The following is a 23,681-nucleotide window of genomic DNA, read 5'->3' as shown; positions in this document are numbered from 1 at the left end:
CATTCGTGGAGTAGAACTAGTAGTCGTAAATTCCGACAAATCTATCTTGGAACGTAATTGAGTAATTAATTCCGTTCGCGCTTTACGTTAAAATTATAGCACCTTCGGGATAATGATCCTTATTCGTAATTCCCTCAAACCGAAACTAATTTTTATATTGGTATAGATATAGCTAGGACTTTCACTTATTCTTTGAAAAATTCTGATAGAGGATCTATAGAACATTCACTTGATCAAACAAACAATTTAAACCCGAATATACCAATGTTCAAGCAATTTGACTTTCGCGCCTTCGTGATCACAACCTTCTCGGTCGGCGGGCTAAATATTCCATCATTCCGTCATTCCCGGATACAAAATACAGATGGAAAAAAAATCTTTCAGCAGAAAATTAATTAATTTGTTTCACGATTCTCGAACAAAGTGTTATTTAATAGGTGATTTTTATGGGATCTATCATCAAAGTGGTTAGACGATGACGTCTAGGTACTAAATAACGAGCGTTTTTGCGGAATAAATTATGCAGAAATCCAAAACTCGTAACGTTGGCAGACATTTCATTTCGGCAAAATATTTACTATGTATATTTTCACATAAAACCTTTCTTCCACGGAAAGATGTGGAATATATTCTATTTCTTATTTATGACCGAAAAAATCATATATTTATGTCATCAAAATGGTAAAAAAAACTAATTTATCTGCACTAAATATGCAAATTTCATTCATAGCACAAAAAACATCTTCACCGAGCCAAAAAACAGGTGTCAGTGTTCTCATGTCTTTCGCACTTCATAACCTGTAGTAAGTCCGAGAATCTATAGGATGTGAAACAAAAAAAGAAGTGTAATTCCAGAGGGGGGAAAGCAAACCAAGAACCCCCATCACAAGATACGCCATGATGACAATATATTTTAAACGTATGTGTTTTTCATGTAGATCGCACCGATAATCACAAACCGTTCCGCTTCATGCAATCTTAACTGGGGCCAACCCGTGGCTCGAACAAAAAATCGAACTCGAGGTGCATCTCCATATCCCCATCGTGGAAATGCGTTATAAAAAGAGCACCTCTTTGAGGATTATTTACATGAGAATACAAATAATACATTTTTGCTGCTAAAGTCAGTAGCTTTCAGCGAACCGATCAATGCTGTGCCACGCGGTCTTTGGAAAAGACAATTCCAAGGGAGGATCCATAAAAAAATGCTGATATGAATGAATAAATTGCAGCAGAAAGGTGGAAACGGGTGTAGGGGAACCACGGGTAATACGCACAGTGGGGGTAATATGGATATTTCCGATTTCTGTTAATGACCTTCTAAATGTTATAATATTTAAGCCACCCTATGGCAATGTATACTGATCAAAAGTGGAAAAGGGAAACAAAAACCGAAAATGATTCCGCGTGAGGATGTAATTTTAGCTGTTTCGATATTAAGCATTTTGAGTGGTTTAATATGAAAATTCAATTCGCTGATAGTTATATTTCGGTTCGTGGGTAAACAGAGAAGCGATATTCGGTATGTATGGAAAAGTAAATTAATTTTTGAGTGGAAAAATTTAAATTATTGAAATAATTGTACTGGTGGGGTAAAACGGACAGTTGCCGGTGGGAGTGAGATGAACTGTGAAAAGTCTGTTTAATCTATTCCTAAGGAATGCCCTGCGTCTATAAATGGAAATCAAATTGCCAAATGTGGACTGTTTAGAAGCTGACTGGAACCAGAAGCAAAATAGTTGAGAGTATGTCCATTTATACTACTGAAAAGCACGATATCGCTTCTAGGTGGATTCATTCGATTTTTTCATCATTCAACGGACATTCGTGATGAGTTCAGATCTTGGTTGGATAAAATTATTCCTGTCGCGATCGATACCTCTACGCTTCATATATTACTAACCTGTCCATATTACCCCCCACTATATATTACCCCATATTACCCGCGTCGAAAAAAAAATTGTACTTTTCGGTCTGTTTCAATTTTAGTAAAAAACCATTGAAAACTCTTTTTTGTAAAATATTTGGCCATTAAGGTAGAAAATCAGTATATTGAATTGCAAGAAACTGCATCAAAGTTTTGGGAAACATGAGTTTCCAAAGATATAATTGAAGTTCTTCTTAACATGTCCGTATTACCCCCACCTCCCCTACATACTTTGTACGCTTGAATGAGTAGTAACTGTTTTATTCATAAAATGGAATATTCGTCCAATGGCATTGTTTCCGCATTGACAATGTTGCGATTTGAATACGTCTATGAATATAGTTGTTTTGAGATCAAACGCATGTTTTGTTCCAATATATATAATAATGGTTAGTTTGCCTGTTCTTCTAGTTCCGAGCTCCGAGTTACGAACCTTGTGTTTTTGGGCGCGCCTTACGCTGAATCGTGAAAAACGGACAATCGGTTTAGAAGGGAAAAAATCTGGAATCTGGAATTTTAATCTGGAATTATCAAAGTACCGGAGTAAAAGTAAGGATTCGAAAACAAAACAAACAAGACCGCTGTAATGTTTACCGCCCGCGGAAAAATAAGGCAGTGGAATATGTTGTACGTGCGGAATTTATTATTTATTGCCCGTGAACAGGTCTCGAATTGCGAACTACGTACATCCTGAAACTGTTTTGTTTTTATTTTGGGGCTTTAAAACGTGTTGGTATAGTGACACACTCGCGTGAATGCTTGCCAATGCTTGTATCAATAATAATTAATCGACACGCACTCGCGTGCATGTGCGGCTAAATTTACGATCCATAATGAGAAATAAGACACAGCGTCTGGCTGGACCATGCAAACCGCGAACATATAACATTCCGTTCGGATATTCTACCGATATGACATGATAATTATTCTTACGTTGTTATGTTGCAAGAGGTATTATTGTTCATAAATCAGTGGTGAACGAATGAACTATTTTTAAATAGCAGGTTTTCATCGACTTTTCCCATAACGTTGGAGGTAGAATTTCAGAACACGTTCCGATTCTATGTGTACAACTGGTTTTGTGAGAGTCGAGCGGCTCTACTGCTGTCTAGACCACGAAAAACGGAAACAGATATGTTAATGATAGACTGTGCCGCAGAACAGAACCCCATCTATTAACTGATACGTTTATTCGTTAGTATTGGCACCATATAGACGACTGTGACGAATTGTTTTTGTCTAATAATATATTGAGAATACCGGATGAAGAAGCGCGAAAAATCTCAAGCGAATTATACTGTAGAGAACCTGAAAAAAATCTAATTATTTTTAATTAAATATAATAAAATACTTTAGCTTATGGGTAAGAATAATAGGATCAAGTCATCATGATAATCAGAACTAAATCAGAACTAAAAACTAATTTATTTAAATAATTCAATAAGCTCTACAGTACTTTCGCGTGCACTACAAATTGCACTGTTGAATATTCACTGAGCTATTTCCGTGAAAGTCTGTCAAAACCTTGTCAAATGTTTTCATAGTTTTCTTGATTCCAAAATATCAATCAATTATTTGCATTCCTGATTAATCTTCCTATACTCGCGCATAGGTCAGACAGACCGAGAATGATTGAGGTGGCTGAATTAAATGACCATTAAAACTAAATGAAGTTGAAGAAAACATATTTTCTGGAGTTTTACAGCTCGGACTTGATTATATACAGACTCGATTATATGTGATTCGATTATATACAATTTTGGACTCGATTATATTCAGTTTGGAATTTTTTTTATATTTCAAATATGGCTTATTTCAGGAAGAAATGTAACATTTCAACGTTAAGGTGAAGTTTAAGTGGCTATTACATGTACAGTGGGGTAAAAATCGTGACTTTTGAATATTTTGCTTTGAATTTTCACCAGCAATTGTTTATATCGATATTGTAGCCAAATTAAGAAAGATACAAGTTGAGCGTCAAGGAACAAATTGTAGAACAATTAAAGAACTTCAATTTAATTGATAGAAACAATCTAGTTTAATATAAATGTTTATTATAAAATTGATAATAACACATTAAAAATGATCAACTTTTAAGGTTTTCACTTCTAAAATATTATTAAAATCCACTAATTCAATTGTTCCTATACTACGTACCTCCGTTCCTCCGTAGCGTACCTTTCAATGTAGAGCTAGTTTTAGGCAACAGAGTTGAAACAAAAAATAGCTCTGTCATTGTTGAATTTCGAACATATGCGTAAGAGGATTTTTTTCATCAAATATGATCGTCTATCACCTCCTGAGAGAATCTGGATAAATTTATTTTTTTCATGTGGGAAAGGTGTTTTCTGACTTTAAGGGGATTATCAAACGAAAAATACATGCAAAAAAAAACAAGTAAAAAAATTTTTTTTGACTCAATTATATACAGGATTCGATTATGTACAGTGAAAAGAAATCAAAAACTGTATATAGTCGAGTCTGTATATCCTTTTCTTCGAATAAATACCAATAACGCCTTAAAATACACAATAGCAATATTACAGAGAAGCGCACAATCTGTGAGTACACGAGTTACAATTTTTCGCGCGAGTAAAGGAGTGTTAAAAAACAAAGAACTGTGTTCAGAGATGAATAATCTTTTTTACATCGGAATTGGAGTGTTTTTGGAGCTTTTCTGTCAAGTTGAAATGGAATTGCATATTCAGTATGTAAAATGAAAGCATTTTAACCCTCCTGTACTCGCGTGCTAAATCATAACACGTATACTCTCGCACGGTGTCACAGACCGAAAATTGAACTTCCCTGTAATGTTGCCATTGTGTATTTTTCAGGCTTTATTGGCATTTATTTGACGGAGAAGCTGTGATTGAATGAAAAAACTCCAAAAAATATGTTTTCTTCATCTTTATTATGTTTTAATAGTCATCTAATTCATCATCCTCAGTACAGAGTAAAAAATCCAATACAAATAACGAAACTCGAATTTTTAACTGTTATTAATGTAAAGTAAGCAACTAAATATAATTCATGGAAGCATAAAGAGCTATAAAACAACATAAAAACGTATTAATCGATTGTGGTTCCATTGGAGTAAGAATCAGAACATAGCATAACTGCATGCTCGAAACAAACGATTTTTTTACATTTCATGCAATTGTTGCGTATTTTTCGGGTCTTTTATCAAAGAAAAGAATGTATAACGACCTTCTAGATAAATACCAGATTATAAAGGTTCTGGAATATAAAGTTTGATATTTCTAATATTCTTTGTCTCTGTATTCTTGGTAAACTAGGAAGTAATGCCTTTTTATAGATGGGGCATAAAAAGATGATATAAAAGGATTTCTAGGAACTTCCTTTTCTTTTTCTTGTTTTCTTGTCGATATTGTCCATTATGAAAAAAATATCCCCGAAACTGTAACTGTTAAAAATTACCATAAGCCACCGATAAGTCTATAGTTTACTGTTTACAATTCTTCGACAAGTGAAATTCTTTCACAAGTGTGTATATGTATGACCATCATATTTAGCGAATAACTATACGAAAGTCAAACATTTATATTTTGCTTTTGAACGTATGAATCTAACGACGAATATATCGATGAATAGTTAATATATGGATCCGTTCAATCCGATCAAAACGCCTCTTCCTCGGCTTAGAGTCTCGATTCCTTCACACCCCTCAACGCTGTCTCAATTTGTTGCCACAACCGCTTCGTCAGTGTCCGAGAACGATGTTGATATTGAATGAACCGGTATATTATTATCCATAAATGACAAAACTAGGGATATTTTCTTTTGTTCACATTCCGTGGACGCGAATCCGAACGAAAAAGAGAATGAACGAAAGTGAATGAATCAACTGTCAGTGGCTCGCTGTGAGTGTGAGGCTTCGCATTGGTTCATTTTCGGTATCCCGAATGCAAAACTAGAATGATCGAATGTGCTGAAAAGATTGATTTGAAACAGAAATTTACAGGCACTGATCAAGCTAGTCTATTTAGGAGTTCTCGAAACGGAAACAATCTGTCAAAAAATGTTATTAGAGTATATACAATATCTTGCGATGAATATTCTGAGATTTTTAGAACATTTATGAGAGTTTCAGTAATCAAACCTTATTTTTAATTATGTATGAATGGTAATAATGAGCTGTTTTGTTATGATTTATCTTGTGTTAATGAGAAATTATAATTTCTAATATCCGGTATCGGGCCGGATAGCAAATATTGACCAGATAGGTCGGATACCAGATATCTACCGAATATCCTTTTCATCTCAAGTTGCTTGCGTTCCAGAAAGAAATCGACTTCTTCGATAACATTTAATTTTTTTTTTATATTTCTGAAGTTTAGACATTTAAGAATATATCCTAGAAAAAACTTTTCGCATTATTCACCGAGCTATAGATATAATTCTCAAAGCTAGTTTGATACTGGGATACACTAGTGGGATACACGATATCTAAAGTTCTACTGAACCGATTTATTCCTAATTTAATGTAAATGAATCTTATGAATTGCATAAACCCATATTTTTTTTTATTTTACTATTTTTTGAAAAATTTAAAACGTAATAAAAAAGTGCTAAAAAACTTATTTTTTCAAAAATTAATTGCGTAACATTTACACCCATGATGTTTTTCCACGTCAGAATATTTCTAGTAGGCTGTTGTGGCATTGGGATTTTTTCTCTGTGGTTATTTCTGTTGTTCTTATTTCCTTCGCGATTCTTTCTGGTCATACCAAAGCGGGAACTTTACTGATTCAGAATCTGTTCGGATTTTTTTTTGTTTCAGATAACTTAGAAGGGCTGGAATCGTGTACGCCATGGCACAACTTTTTTTTGAACCTCCTTACTTCACCAGTTTGTAATCGTTTAAAGATAAAGAAACAAATAATGAAATAATGGATACTCAAAATTATCAGAGCACGTAAAAACTTCCGACATTTGTGCCTCTGCATTATAATACCCCCCTAACATATGATGTTGACTGATCACTTCTAGAGTGACACTAAAAGAAAATGTAGCAGAGTAAGGTAAATTATATCCCCGTTCGATGCATGGTGACATGTTGCATCGCTATCGCTACATTAATTGCTTTTTTACAGTATAACTGAGAGAACACAGATTACTTGTGTCAAGAGACGAATGAACTCTCAGAGTTTAAAGTCTCTCTAATTCAATACCTTCCTTCCTTCCTACTTGTGTCAATCGATCTACCAGAAGGCGGAATCTTCATTTAAATAATGCACGACATTTCCCAGTTGTTCGATAATTAGTTTCAAAAAATGTAACAGGAGTACCGGTAAGTTTCTTGGTTTTTTTTTTAATCAATGCTTTATTCTGCAAGAATGATTACAAAATTTGATATTCAAAGTATAATCCATCGCTAGTCACAACTTTTTCCTATCCTTCTGGCAATTCGCGGATCCCTTTTCGGAAAAAATCGGTTTGACGGCCAACCACGAATCGATCCAATTTTTGACTTCACCTAAATTGGAGAAGTATTGGTCAACAAGGCCATGTAGCATCGATCGAAAAAAGTAGTAATCGGACGGAGCAATGTCTGGAGAATACGGCGGGTAGGATAGGACCTCCCATTTCAGCGTTTCCAAGTACGTTTTGACCGGTTTCACGACATGCGGCCGAGCATTATCGTGCTGCAAAATAACTTTATCGTGTCTTTGCTCGTATTGTGGCCGTTTTCCTCCAGTGCACGGCTCAAAGGCATCAATTGTCGTCGGTAGAGATCCCCCGTAATGGTTTCATTCGGTTTTAGCAGCACATAGTACACCACACCCAGCTGGTCCCACCAAATAGACATCATAACCTTCTGGCCGTGAATATTCCGCGCGGCCATCGATGTTGATGCATGGCCGAGGTATCCAGACGTTGCCCGACATTTAGGATTGTCGTAATGGACCTACTTTTCTTTGCCAATAACGATTCGACGCAAAAAAACTTTTCTTTTATCCCGTTGGTGCAGTTGTTCGCACGTGAAAAAAACAGCGTTCGACGTCTCGTGGCTTCAATTCATACGGCACCCAATGTTCTATCTTTCGAATCATTCCCATTGCTTTTAAACGATCCGATATGGTTTGCTGAGCTACTCCAAGTGTATCTGCAGGTTCTTGTTACGTTTGTGACGGATCTTGATCGAGTAAAGCCTCCAATTCTTCATCTTCAAACTTTTTTGGCAGTCCGTAACGTTCTTCGTCTTCCAAGTCAAAATTACCACTTTTAAACCATGCAAACCACGTTTGACACGTTCGCTCAGTTGGAGCATGGTCACCATAAACTTCTAGCAAAATGCGATGACTTTCCGCAGCTTTTTTCTTCATATTGAAGTAATGAAGTAACACTCCCCGCAAAAACACTCTCGTTGGTACGGAATACGACATATTCGAAGTGGCAAAAGCTATGTTGTTTACTCTCCAACTTTTTGACATATACTGAAAAAGACGCGCAATGACAGTAGCTTTCCAACGAATGTCTGGAAATTTGATTCACTGGAATAATAATCAAGTTACGCCATCTGTTGTAAAACCGAAGAAACTTAGCGGTACACCTAATATAATTTTCTGTTATGGGTCCGTAGAAAATTTTTCAATCGATTGATGCAAATATCTCTGTGATCTATAGTGAATGTTCATAACTCTGTCATTGTTGAAATTCGAACACATTCGACAGATTCTGGATAATTGTTGACGTAGGACTACGTCTTTCATTTCTATACTGGGGTGTAAGTTCAAAGTTTCGAAAACGAAAGCGTTACGCCGGAGAATGAGATTGTGAGTGCTAATAGCTCCTAAACAACTGAACGAAATGGTATGATGAACATTTCATTCGAAAGATAAATTGTCTACGCGTTATATGCTTCTTACTTTTTGATCCAAAACCTGGTTCCATAGCCTTAAAATTGCTTTCAAAACAGGCTATTGAAATCACACCAATCGGTATATAAGCGAGTGCCGCTCAGAAATCAAATCAGTTATGATTGCGCAACGATTGTGGTACGATCGCTGAATTGGATGGATGTTTCCCTAACACAAACTTCAAAATCATGAAGCCTGGGGAAATCGGCATTGCAAAATAGGTGCGAGCTGCGGGTACTTCTGTACTCGCTTGTGTTTCTGCAAATCAGAATGTTCCCCTAACACAAATTTCAAAACCATGGAGCCTGAGGCCAACGGCAGTCCTACGTCAACCATGCGGTTATATCATAGGCATAACCCATCTATAGTTTTTTTCCATGTGAGAATTTGACTTTAAGGGGATGAAAGGGATTTTTGACTTTAAGGGGATGAATCAAAAATTAAGTCCAAAAAACGGAAAATATATGCATGAAAAACGAATAAAAAAAAATGTTTTTGACTCGATTATATACAGGGTTCGCTTATATACAGTAAGAAGAAAAATCTGAGACTGTGTATAATCGAGTCGCTCCTGTATTTGCGTATTGTGACCTTCTACCTTTTTGGCTGGTTCGTCGGTCGGACCACGACATTACTTCCATTCCGAAGGAAGATTGTCAAGAGTGCGATTCGAACTCGTAACCTTTAGCATAAAAGACACGGATGTTGATTACTACGCCAGAGCCAGAAAGAATTAACCAACGCTCTTAAGAATATTTATATTATCTATCAACAGTGTCCACAAGTGTTGCATTTATATTCTTGCTGGATTACAAGATATTAAAATAATACGTTTCGCCCATCCGAAGCGTTTTATGCATTGGTCCCATATCTATTAGTCCGATTCCCAGAAACAGGCTGTATAGAAAAAAAAATCAAAAACTCATAGAAGTACGGTTTGTTTTGTATTCCAAAAACCTTTTTCAATCGGAAAATGTTCAAACATTGTATTCAGACAGAAATGTTCTCAGGAGCATAAAGCAAGAAATGCAATATAACAGTAAACAAACCTACAATTAAATTAGTTGTCACTCAAAGAGAGGATCATTTTACGGATCAGCCTGCATGAATAAACCATGCTTTTCTGAACAATTTCGCTATGAGTAACGTAATGACATGAGCCCCGTCGTCGGTAGCCGGCGGGATAAAAGGTAATCCAACAGGAAACTGAAACAAGAGGAAATAACTCCATCATTAGCACCCCACCAAGTTACAATCAGGCTGATGCGTGCGCATAAAATGTGAGCCTTAGCAGCGCATATCCAATGCATGTGCATTCGCCAGATATGCTTCGTTCATGCTTGAGCAAGCTTTCTGATGAAGGGTTGCATTGATCCGAGTGAAGGGCTGCAGTTATTAATCGATAATATGCCTGTCTCTTCAACTCCAGTTTCAGGCACCACAATGATGGCGTGAAACACTTTGTATATATTACTATTATGAGCTAATGAAATCATATAAACATATCGTGAGACTGAGCTTTTCGGGGCATAAGTCTCCGTCCGAGTCGCTCATACCCTAGGCACTGTGTAAGTCAGTTTGTAATCATCACATGCAATTACTACAAGCTTGTTAACCAAACTCTGACAACAATATTGAAACGTCTAAGCGAGCGATCGTGAGTTCATTACCAGGACCCTACATTGATTAATCCTTTTATGGGTCTTCTTCAAGGGTAGAGGCAAATAAACTTTGTGGTTCAAACAAAACGATGATTGACGATGAACATAACTAAAAAATTCGAACACCATACATTCAGCCAGTTTCACATTCATGATAATCTTGAAATGGTTATGGTTATGGTTAATCTCACTCGAAACATGTTTAAACATTAGGCTGCTTTCCAAATAAAATTGTAAACCTCATTCAGGCCAACAGGGTACTTCAAAAGCAGTATACGAAACCATAAATCTACCATTGTATATAGTGAATATCTCACGATAGCCTTGTAATTAAACGTTCCTGTTCCAAGCCTCACACTCAATATTTTGATAATCTCCAATGAAGCGTCACGCAATGTATAGTCGCTGCATCTTCATTGCTCGGCGCGAGAAAACAGAAAACCATATCCTAAAACAACATCTCATCAAATGGTTCCTTTACCCGCAACGTACACTTTCGCTTAACTTAATTTTTATATCTTTTCCACGCCTTACATTGAATGGTTCAACTCGTTTCACTCACGTTCTATCAAAACATCTTGATATGCCATTTTCGCTTTTTTTTCTCTCATTCGTGCGAATCCAAAACAAACGAGTTTCGGTATCGATATCGGTTCGAGGCGAGGACCTTTTCTTGACCCCTTCAACCTGCAATATCTGATACTCCACGAGAATGAAAACGACAGCACGACACGCCAAACCAACGGAGCATGGCTGAATGCACTCAGCGCGAATCTTTATAAACTCTCAAGAAATGCAACCATCTCATCCAACCTCCGATGGTCATCTGGAAAACCAACTCCGACCGCTCGGGAAACTGTCCAAGAGAGAGAGGAACTCATTCTCAATTCATGGTTTAAATGTTCATCCTTGTTGGTATTCTGGGAGTAATTTTCTCGTGAGATTTTCTATTCGGTTTACGGAGAAATATATTCTGAATTTGCCACCATAGTTTGGTGGCCAATTCAGAACCACCAAAATCAGAGAGGCGTTTTTTTTCGTTTTTGAGTAATGATTTTTCAAAACCAATTTGTTTTTAGTCTTCATTCAATACACTTCGACTACACTGCCATGCTCCTACATTGATTATAGTGACTGTAGCATGGTTACATTCAGTGTTGCAACATTTTAATCTGGACCAGAGGGGTTAAAAATATTTCTCATCTCTACTTTCCCTGCAAAAAATCTGTACCAAAAATCTCTACCATCGAAAATATTCGTTATAGAGAAAAAAGTATGTTATTACCATGAAAAAATACTCATTTATTTACTACAAATACTACATTTGCATTTGCATTTAATGCTCAAAAATCGAGGAATGAGGCATAGTGAGAACGTTACAAACAAGGCATCGAAACGCCGAAAAATTATCAAATGATCTTCAAATTTAATGAGAATGAACAAATAAAAATCTTTCAGCTCTTCATTTAGCATCGTAAATTCAGGAAAATATATATATAGAAATATCGTGTCACGGTGTTTGTTACCGAACTCCTCCATCCGATTTTGATGAAATTATACACAAAAAACTTGGTAGGCATGAGAATAGCTTGTAAACTATATATTAGGCTGTCAAAAAAGTCCTGCGGTATTTCCGCGAGGTGTCGTTGTAAGCGCGTAGTTCTAGTTGTATTCATTGTATCGAGTCATACTATAGCTTGTTGGAAAGGTATTTGCGCGCTATAATATAGTCCATGACAGTGTTTTGTTTGGTTAAGTCGTTCGTGAGTTATAGTGTCGCAAATATGGAGCAAAATAAAGAGAAAATCCGACATATTTTACAGTACTACTATGACAAAGGCAAAAATGCATCTCAAGCTGCCAATAAAATTTGTGCAGTTTATGGACCCGATACAGTTTCCATTTCCACCGCACAACGATGGTTTCAACGATTTCGTTCTGGTGTAGAGGTCGTCGAAGATGCGCCACGCTCCGGAAGGCCTGTCGTCGAAAATTGCGACAAAATCGCTGAATTAGCCGAGAAAGACCGGCATAGTAGCAACCGTAGCATCGGCCAAGAGCTGGGGATAAGTCATCAAACCGTTATTAACCATTTGAAGAAGCTTGGATTCACAAAGAAGCTCGATGTATGGGTGCCACACACGTTGACGCAAAAAAACATCTTTGACCGTATCGACGCATGTGAATCGCTGCTGAAACGCAACAAAATCGACCCGTTTCTGAAGCGGATGGTGACTGGCGATAAAAAGTGGGTCACTTACGACAACGTGAAGTGCAAACAGTCGTGGTCGAAGCCCGCTGAAGCGGCTCAGACGGTGGCCAAGCCCTCATTAACGGCCAGGAAGGTTCTGATGTGTGTTTGGTGGGATTGTCAAGGAATAATCTATTATGAGCTGCTTTCCTATGGCCAAACGCTCAATTCGGACCTGTACTGCCAACAACTGGACCACTTGAAGGTAGCACTCATGAAGAAAAGGCCATCTTTGATAAACAGAGGCCGCATTGTCTTCCATCAGGACAACGCCAGGCCACACACTTCTTTGGTGACGCACTAGAAGCTCCGGGAGCTCGGATGGGAGGTTCTTTTGCATCCGCCGTATAGTCCGGACCTTGCACCAAGTGACTACCACCTGTTTTTGTCCATGGCGAACGAGCTAGGTAGTCAGAAGTTAGCCACAAAAGAGGCCTGTGAAAATTGGCTATCCTAGTTTTTTGCCAATAAGGAAGCGAGCTTCTATAACAGGGGTATTATGAAGTTGGCATCTCGTTGGGAACAAGTCATCGAACAAAACGGCGCATATTTGACTTAAAACAGATGATTGTAACTAATTTTATGAACAAATGAAAATTCAAAAAAAATACCGCAGGACTTTTTTGACAGCCTAATATGATACCGCTTGGATACTGATTACCATATATTTCATACCAAATAGTGCCTATGGAGATTTTTTTCTGAATACAAACAAATAAAGTACATATATTTTTAATTGCCACTTTAGTACTTTTGTGCATACAATATCCAAATAATTAAACCGTCGTTCGTTTTTCAAAAAGAACCAATTTATTTACGTTGTTCAATGACAGCAGAACAGCTTCTTTCGGCAACTTTCCACAAGAGACATTTGTAGGCTTCCACTGAGTGTTCAGACGTCTCTTTTTTTTTTTTTGAACATGTATTTTGTGGTAACCTTAAGCTGCATCCTCACCCAAAGGAGAAGTGGAAGAGCTGTCCCTGTTCATGTCACTCTGCCGAAGAGCAGTTGATTTGTCCCCAAATTTCGGTTGGACCGAAGGTCCAGCAAGATCAGGCACATGGGAATAAAGATGGATGGCCTTAATGATTGAGGCAATTGTTGCCCGCGATAATCGACTTCAGGAATGTTATGTACTTGCGCACTTGTGTGGCAATTACATAACTGAGACAAAACTGAACTCGCGCCTGGCTGATCTGAGGACTTTTGGAAAAACTTCTCGGTCACTTTTTCCTGGATCGTGGAAGAGGCTGGACCGGCGGACATCGCCAAGAGCCTCGGTGTGATAGCGTAGAGAATTTTAACAGTGGCTCAAGTAGAGGCTCAAAAGAATAGGAACAGAACAGTATTATCGTGCGCATCGTGATCAAAAACACAGTTGCGATTCCCGACACACCGAATGCCGCTAGAGCCGTTCCGGACCCTACGATACGGCGACAAGGAGCCAACAGTACTACGTGCGAAGCGCTGATAGGGAGCAGCAGAAGTTGAATCGGGACTTCATACTCTAAAAGGTCGTGAGTAGAAATCAAACCAATAAATTACCTTGCGTAAGACGATATTTAAGCAGGTACGGTCGCGAAATCATAGAAGTAGCGATCGTAGCTGAGCGAGTTGATCGTCCGGTCCCCCATGATATCTAAGGGTTAGCCGGTTCGAATCTCGAGCTTGATATAAAATATGAGCATCACATTTCCACGTACGTGTGGATGAGTTTTACGAATCAAACCGAATATACAAAACCCTAGGTCCCGGCATTGTGATAAGTTTTTTCCGCTGGTTGAAATTCAATGAGAAGAAATAAAATGAAGTTTGTGAGATACGGACGGAAAAACGTTAACGGAATAGAAGTTGATAGAGGAAATGGGCACCGGTGTAACAAGCACACGATTGAATCAATGACGAATAACCTGAAAAATTAACACAATGATTATGAAGATTATTTAGTAAAGTTTTAGAAGGATTTGAGAGCCAATTGAAGGATAGTGTAGTGGAGTTTAGGTAGAGAAGAAATGAAGAAAGAGTGAATCAAAGGGGGAAAATGAAAAGATGAAAATTTATATAGTAGGAAATTTAAATACTGTAAATAATAAATTTTGATTTTTTGAATGCATGAATTTTTTTTTGGAACCAAAATGTTTGGTTCAGATCAGCGTTTCTACATTTCAGCCCTTAGGCTGTCTTACTTACCAGATCTCGACGACATCTGATTCCAGGAGCTGTCTGAAACAGAAAAATCTGAAGATTCGGATATGGTTGGATCATTGGTAGAATGCAATTTCGTTTTTTTTTACAATCTGCTATACAGATTTTTTCTATTGGAGCTGTTGTCAATTGTCCGAATGGCATGTTCATTTTACAGGCGATAGATTATTATTTTCTGCATCCAATGATGTAAGTAACTCAATTTTGAAAAAAAGGCGCTTGTTTTGTTTTGGCAGAACCGACCAATTTGGCATGTGAAGGGGGCACAAAACGTTTCTATGGTAGATAGACACTTTCCCCCTCTCTCTGAGGGTGCTGCCATACAATGGAGCATACATTTCTGCATAACTCAAGAACTAATCAAGCAAACGAAACCAAATTTGGCATATGGAGGTTTTAGGGAGCAATAAATGTTTTTCTGGTGGTTTGACACTCCTTTCTCCTCTCTAAAGAGGAGGAGAGGAGGGTGCTGAACAACTCGAGAAATAATCAAACAAATGGAATTAAACTGAGCAAATAGAAATTTTTGGTTTCGATAAACGTTTCTATGGTGGTTCGACACTCCTCCCTCCTCTCTAAGGGGAGGCTACCATACAAATGAAACACAAATTTCTGCATAACTCGAAAACTAATCAATCAAATGGAGCCAAATTTGGCATGTGAAGGTTTTTGAACATGATAAATCTTTCTATAATGGTATGACACCCCTCCTTCCTCTGAAATGGAGAGGGAGTCCCGTAAAAATAATACACATATTTCAACTAAACATGACAATTGAGATTTTTTTAATGTGATAAAACGCACTCCTATATCTTCTTCTATCTATATAAATAAAAATGGATCACCAAATGTGTTGATAAAGGCATTTATTCCATGTTACGGAGAAACATGTTATTTGCAAGTGGTTTTTTTTTTTTTTATAAATTCGTTTATTTTTACAGGCTCAGTTACATAAGTTTAAAGGAGCCGAAATCTTAAATATATTTTTAAAACTATATATATGAACAATTTTCTTAAATCTATGGTTAGTAATGTGGGAAACCGATTACTCGTGGTGGACTCGAGATTAAAAGGGTGACATTTTCTCAGGAAAAGGATGGGGTATAAGGAAATTATTACAATGTTGATAATCACACACACTCAATTCTTAAATCTATTCGTACATCAGTTGTGAATTTACATTTCATTCTTCTGTTTATAGCAAGCGGACCAATTACTCACAAAGGAAGAAATGGAGGGTATAAGGATATAAGGATAATCACACACGAACATCGATAGATTTAAGGAAAACATATATTTGGGACATGTAATCAAGGTCTAACCGAGACAACACATCTCTCACCGGCACATTGGGCTGCCTTCCTCTAGCCCGAAGGGAGTTCTCTAAATTCGATCTGGCAACAAGATACACCTCACACGACCAAACAACGTGTTCGATGTCGTGGTAACCTCGGCCACAAACGCAGATATTGCTGCCGGCCAGATTGAAACGAAAGAGTAGCGCGTCTAACGAACAGTGATTGGACATGAGTCGGGAGAAGGTGCGAATAAAGTCCCGACTCAAGTCCAGACTTTTGAACCATGGTTTGAGGCTAACCTTAGGGATAATCGAGTGAAGCCACCGGCCCAATTCATCTTCGTTCCATTTGCGTTGCCAGTTAGCGATGGTATTTTTACGGACTAAAGAGTAAAATTCATTGAAGGCGATTTGACGCTGATAAATATCGCCTTCAATCGCACCTACTTTTGCTAATGAGTCAGCCCTCTCATTACCCGGAATTGAGCAATGAGAAGGGACCCACACAAAGGTAATGACATAACAGCGTCTGGATAAAGCACTCAAAATTTTTCGTATTCTCTCAAGGAAGTACGGCGAGTGCTTTTCCGGCCTCACTGAACGGATAGCTTCGACAGAGCTAAGACTATCCGTTACAATGTAATAGTGTTCAACAGGTCGTGAGGCGACGCTGTCCAGCGCCCAATGAATTGCTGCCAATTCAGCAATATACACTGAGCAAGGATTCTGAAGACTGAGTGAGGTGCTAAAAAATTCGTTGAACACTCCAAATCCTGTGGACTCATTTATAGTGGACCCATCAGTAAAGTACATATTATCACAATTGATACCCCTATATTTTTCATCGAAGATCGTTGGAGCGATCCTCGATCGTTGGTAATCTGAATATCCATGGATATCTTGCTTCATGGACAGATCAAAATGCACAGAGGAATTGATGTAGTCAGGGAAACAAACACGGTTGGGAATATACGAAGAAGAATCAACCTGCATGGAGATGAATTCATGATATGAACTCATGAATCCGGAGTGAAAATTTAGCTCGATCAGCCGCTCAAAATTTCCGATCACCAATAGGTTCATGACCTTACACCGGATGAAGAACCGAAGAGATAATAAATTGAAGCGATCTTTTAGTGGGAGTAGGCCTGCCAAAACCTCGAGACTCATGGTATGCGTTGAGGGCATACATCCCAACGCAATACGGAGACAAAGATACTGAATTCGCTCGAGTTTAATTAAGTGTGTTTTGGCAGCTGATTGAAAACAGAAACTGCCATACTCCATCACTGAGAGAATAGTTGTTCTATACAACATTATAAGATCTTCGGGATGGGCTCCCCACCAGGTGCCGGTAATTGTACGGAGAAAATTTATTCTTTGTTGGCATTTTTTACTCAGATACCTAATATGGGCCCCCCAAGTACATTTGGAGTCGAACCAGACCCCAAGATACTTGAATGACATAGCATGAGTGATCGGTTTACCCAAAAGTTGAAGCTTTGGTTTTGCTGGTCTATGCTTCCTAGAAAAAACCACCATCTCTGTTTTCTCCGTGGAAAATTCGATCCCTAGCCCAATGGCCCAGGTTGAAAAATTGTTCAAAGTATCTTGTAAGGGTTCTTGTAGGTCGGATTCTGTTGATCCTACGACAGAGACCACTCCATCATCTGCAAGTTGTCTTAGGCTGCAATTTTGTGTAAGGCAATTGTCGATGTCGCTTACATAGAAGTTGTACAAAAGGGGGCTTAAACATGAGCCCTGGGGGAGGCCCATGTAAGAGACCCGACTTACTGCCGAATCTCCGTGAGAAAAGTTCAAATGCTTCTCACAAAGCAAGTTATATAACATATTATTCAATAGAGGCGGCAGACCCCGAGAGTGTAATTTGTCTGTCAAAACCTCTATTGAAACAGAATCAAAGGCCCCCTTTATGTCCAAGAATACTGAAGCCATTTGTTTTTTTCCGGCGTAAGCCATTTGAATTTCTGAAGAAAGCAACGCAAGACAATCATTCGTCCCCTTGCCCCTGCGGAACCCATATTGTGTATCTGAGAGTAGGCCATTCGTTTCAACCCATCGATCAAGGCGAAACAAGATCATTTTCTCCAACAATTTCCGTATACAAGACAGCATTGCTATTGGGCGGTACGAATTGAAGTCGGACGCGGGTTTTCCGGGTTTTTGAATAGCTATAACTCGTACTTGTCTCCAATCATCTGGAACAATATTATTCTCCAGAAACCGATTGAATAAATTCAACAAGCGATGTTTCGCCACATCAGGGAGGTTTTTCAGCAAGTTGAACTTAATTCTATCCGATCCCGGAGCAGAATTGTTACATGAAAGCAGAGCAAGAGAGAATTCTACCATCGAAAACTCGGAATCAAGATCGCACCTATCTTGTGGTATATCTCGAACAATTTTTTGCACAGGAGCGGAATCAGGACAAACCTTCCGTGCAAAATTCAAAATCCATCGATGTGAATATTCCTCGCTTTCATTGGATGAAGAGCGATTTCTCATGTTTCGAGCCACTTTCCATAATTTTTTCATTGACGTTTCTCGTGACAAACCTCCCACGAAATTTCGCCAATAAGGACGTTTTTTCCCTTTGATCAAGTTTTTAAATTGATTTTCAAGGTCCAAATACGTCTGAAAATTTTCAGGGGTTCCACGTTTCCGAAAAGCTTTGAATGCGTTCGATTTATCCTGATAAAGCTTGGAACATTGGCTATCCCACCATGGATTGGGAGGCCTTCGACGAATAGTGGAGCCTGGGATGGGTTTCGTTTGAGCGCGAACCGCGCTGTCATAGATCAAACGAGAAAGGAAGTTATACTCCTCCAATGGAGGTAAACCATCTCTGGAATTGATGGCTAGAGCAATCGCGTCCGCATATTTTTTCCAGTCAATGTGTCTTGTGAGGTCATATGCCATGTTTATAGATTCAGAAAAATTCGACCCAATGGTGATGGAAATTTTGATTGGCAAGTGATCACTACCGTTGGGGTCCTGGATTACATTCCACTTGCAATCTAACGATAGTGAATTCGAGCAAAGCGAGAGGTCAAGAGCACTTGGGTTAGCAGGAGGTTTAGGTACACGTGTTGTTTCCCCAGTGTTCAAAAGTGTCATATTGAAGCTGTTACAAAGATCATATATCAACAGTGAACGATTGTCGTCGTACTGTTCCCCCCAGGCAGTTCCGTGAGAATTGAAGTCTCCCAAGATCAATCGTGGCTCAGGAAGGAGTGAGCACATGTCAACAAGTTGCTTGCGGCTAACCGCAGCTCTCGGAGGCCAATACAAGCTGACAATACAGAGGTCTTTTCCTCTGATGTTTGCATGACAAGCAACAGCTTCAATCCCTCCAATAGGTGGAAGGTCAATTCGAAAAAATGAGTGGCACTTATTGATCCCCAATAGCACCCCTCCGTATCTGTCATCACGGTCCAAGCGTATAATATTAAAATCGTGGAAAGAGAGATCATCTCGCGAAGAAAGCCAAGTTTCGGACAGAGCAAAAACATCACAATTGAAGTTATGAATTAAAAATTTGAATGTATCCAATTTAGGGATAAGACTACGACAATTCCACTGTAAAACAGTGATATCTCCGACCTCTCTATTTGAATTAGACATCAAGAGAGATAATCATTGCAAGGAGGGGCCATGTTTGCATCAATTGTTGCAAAATTGTCTTTAATACTGGAAGCATTGATATGACAATGGTTCTGATGGAGTCGGAAACATTAAAGCATGTGAAGATTTGAGCCACAAGGTCAGTCAACTTTATAAATCCCGATTGGGAAGTTGAACTGGTCGGTAAAATAGGGACAGTTGGGGTTTTTGATGTCCCTTCGAGTGCTGGGTCGTTCGAAGGTGAATTATTCCCACGGAAGCCAGGAGGAACCTGATTTTGCTTGTCCGCTGCACTCGATTTTTTAGGCATGCTAACAGAGGGTATAACCGGAGGGGCTTGTCCTTGAACTTTGGGAGTGGTCACATTTTTGCGCCGGGGATTCCCTTGGAAGATGTACGGTGTTCCCTCGTTAGCTGTATCCGCTTCCATTTCGTCAACTGGCAGCGAAGCGAAGACATTGTTTGCGGTTAAAGGTTGTTGCTGTTGGGCCAATGGAGAAGCGCCCTTCAAAATTTCCGCAAAAGTGCGCTTCGAGCGTTCCTTTAAAGAGCGCTTCTGCTTCTCCCAGCGACTCTTGTAAGTTTCACAAGCCGAGAGCACGTGCGGATTTCCTCCGCAATATGGACACTTTTGCTCAATCGCACTGCAGGATTTGTCCACATGTTGCTCTCCGCAAGTGGCACAGCGCTCCTTGTTGGCGCAGTAAGCTGCTGTGTGACCAACTGACTTGCATTTCAGGCAAGTCATGGGCTTTGGCACGAAGAGTCGCAGCGGTAGCCTCAATTTGTCCACCATAACGTAGTCAAGGAGGGCGGAGCCAGCAAAAGTGACTCTAAACGAGTCGGACGGCGTAAATTTCGATTCTTTCCCTTCCTGGGAGACTTTGCCGAGTTGTCGGCATTCTAAGATTTTAACCTTAATCAAAGGCAGCTTTTTAAATCTGCCATCTCCTTCCATAATTGATTTGCACGTCAGACCCGTTTCGGTTATCACCCCCGAGATTTCTACGTCATGGGAAGGCACGTAGACACGATATTCCAGGGTAAACCTCTGGTCGACGACAATACCGTTTGCGTCTTTCCGATCAGCCACGACAACACGCAGTTTGGTCGGTCTAACCTTCGTAATTTCTGTCACGGAGGAGTATCTTGCCAGATCTTTCATGATCTGAATAACATTAAGTGCTTTTCCGTTTGGCTTAGGCCTGAAGAAAACAACCCACGGACCAGTTCCAGGTGCATCTTCAGGATAGACCTTGACACGTGGAGAGAAGACAACAGGAGGAGAAGGAGATGACGAGGATTGAAGGGGATCGGGGACAACAGGATGGGGAGGCGAAATCTGAGCTGGGGTAGGAGCGAGGGGGGTTGGAGAGGAGATATTTGCAGGTTTTTTAGAGGGGGGCTTGCTAGAGTTAGCAGACTCGTCCCCGGACGAAACATCCTCTGATGTAGGAACGCGTTTAAGTGTCTTCGCTGTTCCTTTATTTGTTTTTTCAACCAGAGGGGAGTCATCATCAGAGATCTCCATATCTGGAGATCCTCCCCCTCCTTCTGCCATTCCGTAATTGGTACCTCTAATCTAATATTTTGTTTTAATAATAATAATAATTAAAAATAAAAAAAAAATAAAAAAAATAAAATCTCCCCAAAAAAGCCAGGTTCTCAAATGGGGATCAACATAGGGTAGGAGCCTGCCTGTTGGTCTCAAATGTTCCTATCTCACGCCTCCACGAAGATCATATGACGACATTTTTAGATCGGGCGTGAACTGGAAACACACACCTGGTCTTGGCTCCGAGAACGGGTGTCGAAAGTGGCTAAGTGAGGGGGTGCGAGCGAGTCAGAGCGCTATATCTCTCCCGGGGAAGGCCTCCCGGGTCATGGAGGCCTTGCCAACCCGCTGTCTCCCGGGCAAAGGAGATACACCCAATAAAATGGAGCTACGATCACGAAGAATAATTAGAATGCGATCACCCGAGGAGGGTCCCCGAACTGGAGCTGGTCCTGGAACGGGCGTAAGAGCGAGCGGCCAGCGGCTGGAGGGCGATGTGCAAGAGCGGGCCACCAGCCGGGTTCAACCCGAAGAGCTACCGCCACACGGAAACAGCAGCCATCGACATCACCCAAGAAACGCTGCGCCTACGAGACGTGTTGCGACTGCCAGACGACAGTCGTCCACACTTGTGGGTACCACTAGGCGCCGGATCATGTGGACACACGAAATGAATGAATTCGTGATCCGCGCCTATTACATCTGCACTGCTTTGGAGACGGACATGAGCGGTCGCCCTCGAATACTAACAATGTTCGAGGAAGCGTATCCAGAGTTCGTCGGGAGGCTTGATCAGAACGCGATGAACGCGAGGCGTAGAGCGATAGTACGCAACAACATGCTCTCCCAAACGCAAATCGACGAGATCAAGCAGCAGGTGCAGAGAGAAATAAGCTCCAGGAACAACAGAGCAAGCGATGTGTCGAGACGAAGTTCAGTACGGCTGAGCAATTCATTCGCGAGTGGGGCACGCGAATCAGCACCAGTGGAGGCCACAGTACTACAACCCCCTGAGCCGGAAGACCCACAGCCAGATCAACAACTACTACGCGATCTGGTCTTCCACTACGACGAGGCGATCTCACAGTTCCGCGACACAGACCCATTGTCGCGCCCCAGGATCCCGAAGTTGCAGCATTCCCGCAGGCTGACAAGTGCAGTAAAGCTCATGAACGAGCACGTTCTTCCGCTGCACTTGGTTGATGCTGAGAACATGGAGGAGCTGCAACTGAAAGTTTACTGTGCTGCTGTGGCGACCGCCAAAAGTTTAGGATACCGTATTAGGCCAAGAGGCGGACTGCTCCAACATCTCCGTGAAAGGCGTGAGCCTCCATGGCGAAGGAGATTGGAGCAACGGATCCTAAACAAGCGCGCCGCAATTGGAAGACTGATGGCGTACAAAAGAGGCAGCAGATCGGCGAAATTATGTCGCCAAGTTGCTGTGATCGTGCGGCCTACTGAACTTCGCCAGCTGGGAGCTCACCAGCTGACGGAAAAACTCGACACACTGGTACAGCAATTGAGCGTCCTAACTAAACGGCTGAAACGTTACTCTGACTCTGCAAAGCGCCAGGAACAAAATCGGATGTTCAGAGATAACGAAAAAGCGTTCTACGACCACATTAGCGACGAGAAGCCCGACTACCGCGAAGGTTTGCCAGATATTAGCGATGTGACGAACTTCTGGGCTGGTATTTGGGAGACCCCAGTACAACATCGCGACGGGCAAATGTGGTTAAGACGGGAGGAGGAGAGTTGTGGTGAAATTGGAGAGATGCCAGCTATCATCGTCGAAGAGAACGATGTCCGCGAAGCCTCGCGGTACCTGAGGAACTGGGCAGCACCGGGCCCCGATGGTGTTCAGAACTTCTGGCACAAGAAGCTGACCGTCGCACATCAAAAGATAGCTGAGTGCTTCAACAAGGTGCTACGTGACCCACACAACCTCCCTGAATTCGCCACCCGTGGCGTCACATTCCTCCTCCCGAAAGACAGCAACACATTGAACCCATCAAAGTACAGGCCGATAACGTGCCTATCGAGTCTGTACAAGATATTAAGCAGCATCATAACCGCCAAAGTTTCTGCCCACTGCGAACAACACCATATCATCGCAGAAGAGCAGAAAGGATGCAGAAAAAATACGCATGGCTGCAAAGACCAGGCCATCATCGACGCAACCATAGTCGGCCAGGCGGTTTATAATCAGCGGAACCTAAGCATGGCCTATATCGATTACAGGAAGGCTTATGACTCCA

This window comes from Toxorhynchites rutilus, chromosome 3, assembly GCF_029784135.1.
Source record: "Toxorhynchites rutilus septentrionalis strain SRP chromosome 3, ASM2978413v1, whole genome shotgun sequence".
In the NCBI taxonomy this organism is placed as follows: Eukaryota; Metazoa; Arthropoda; class Insecta; order Diptera; family Culicidae; genus Toxorhynchites; species Toxorhynchites rutilus.
Note: the sequence above shows the minus strand (reverse complement) of the source record.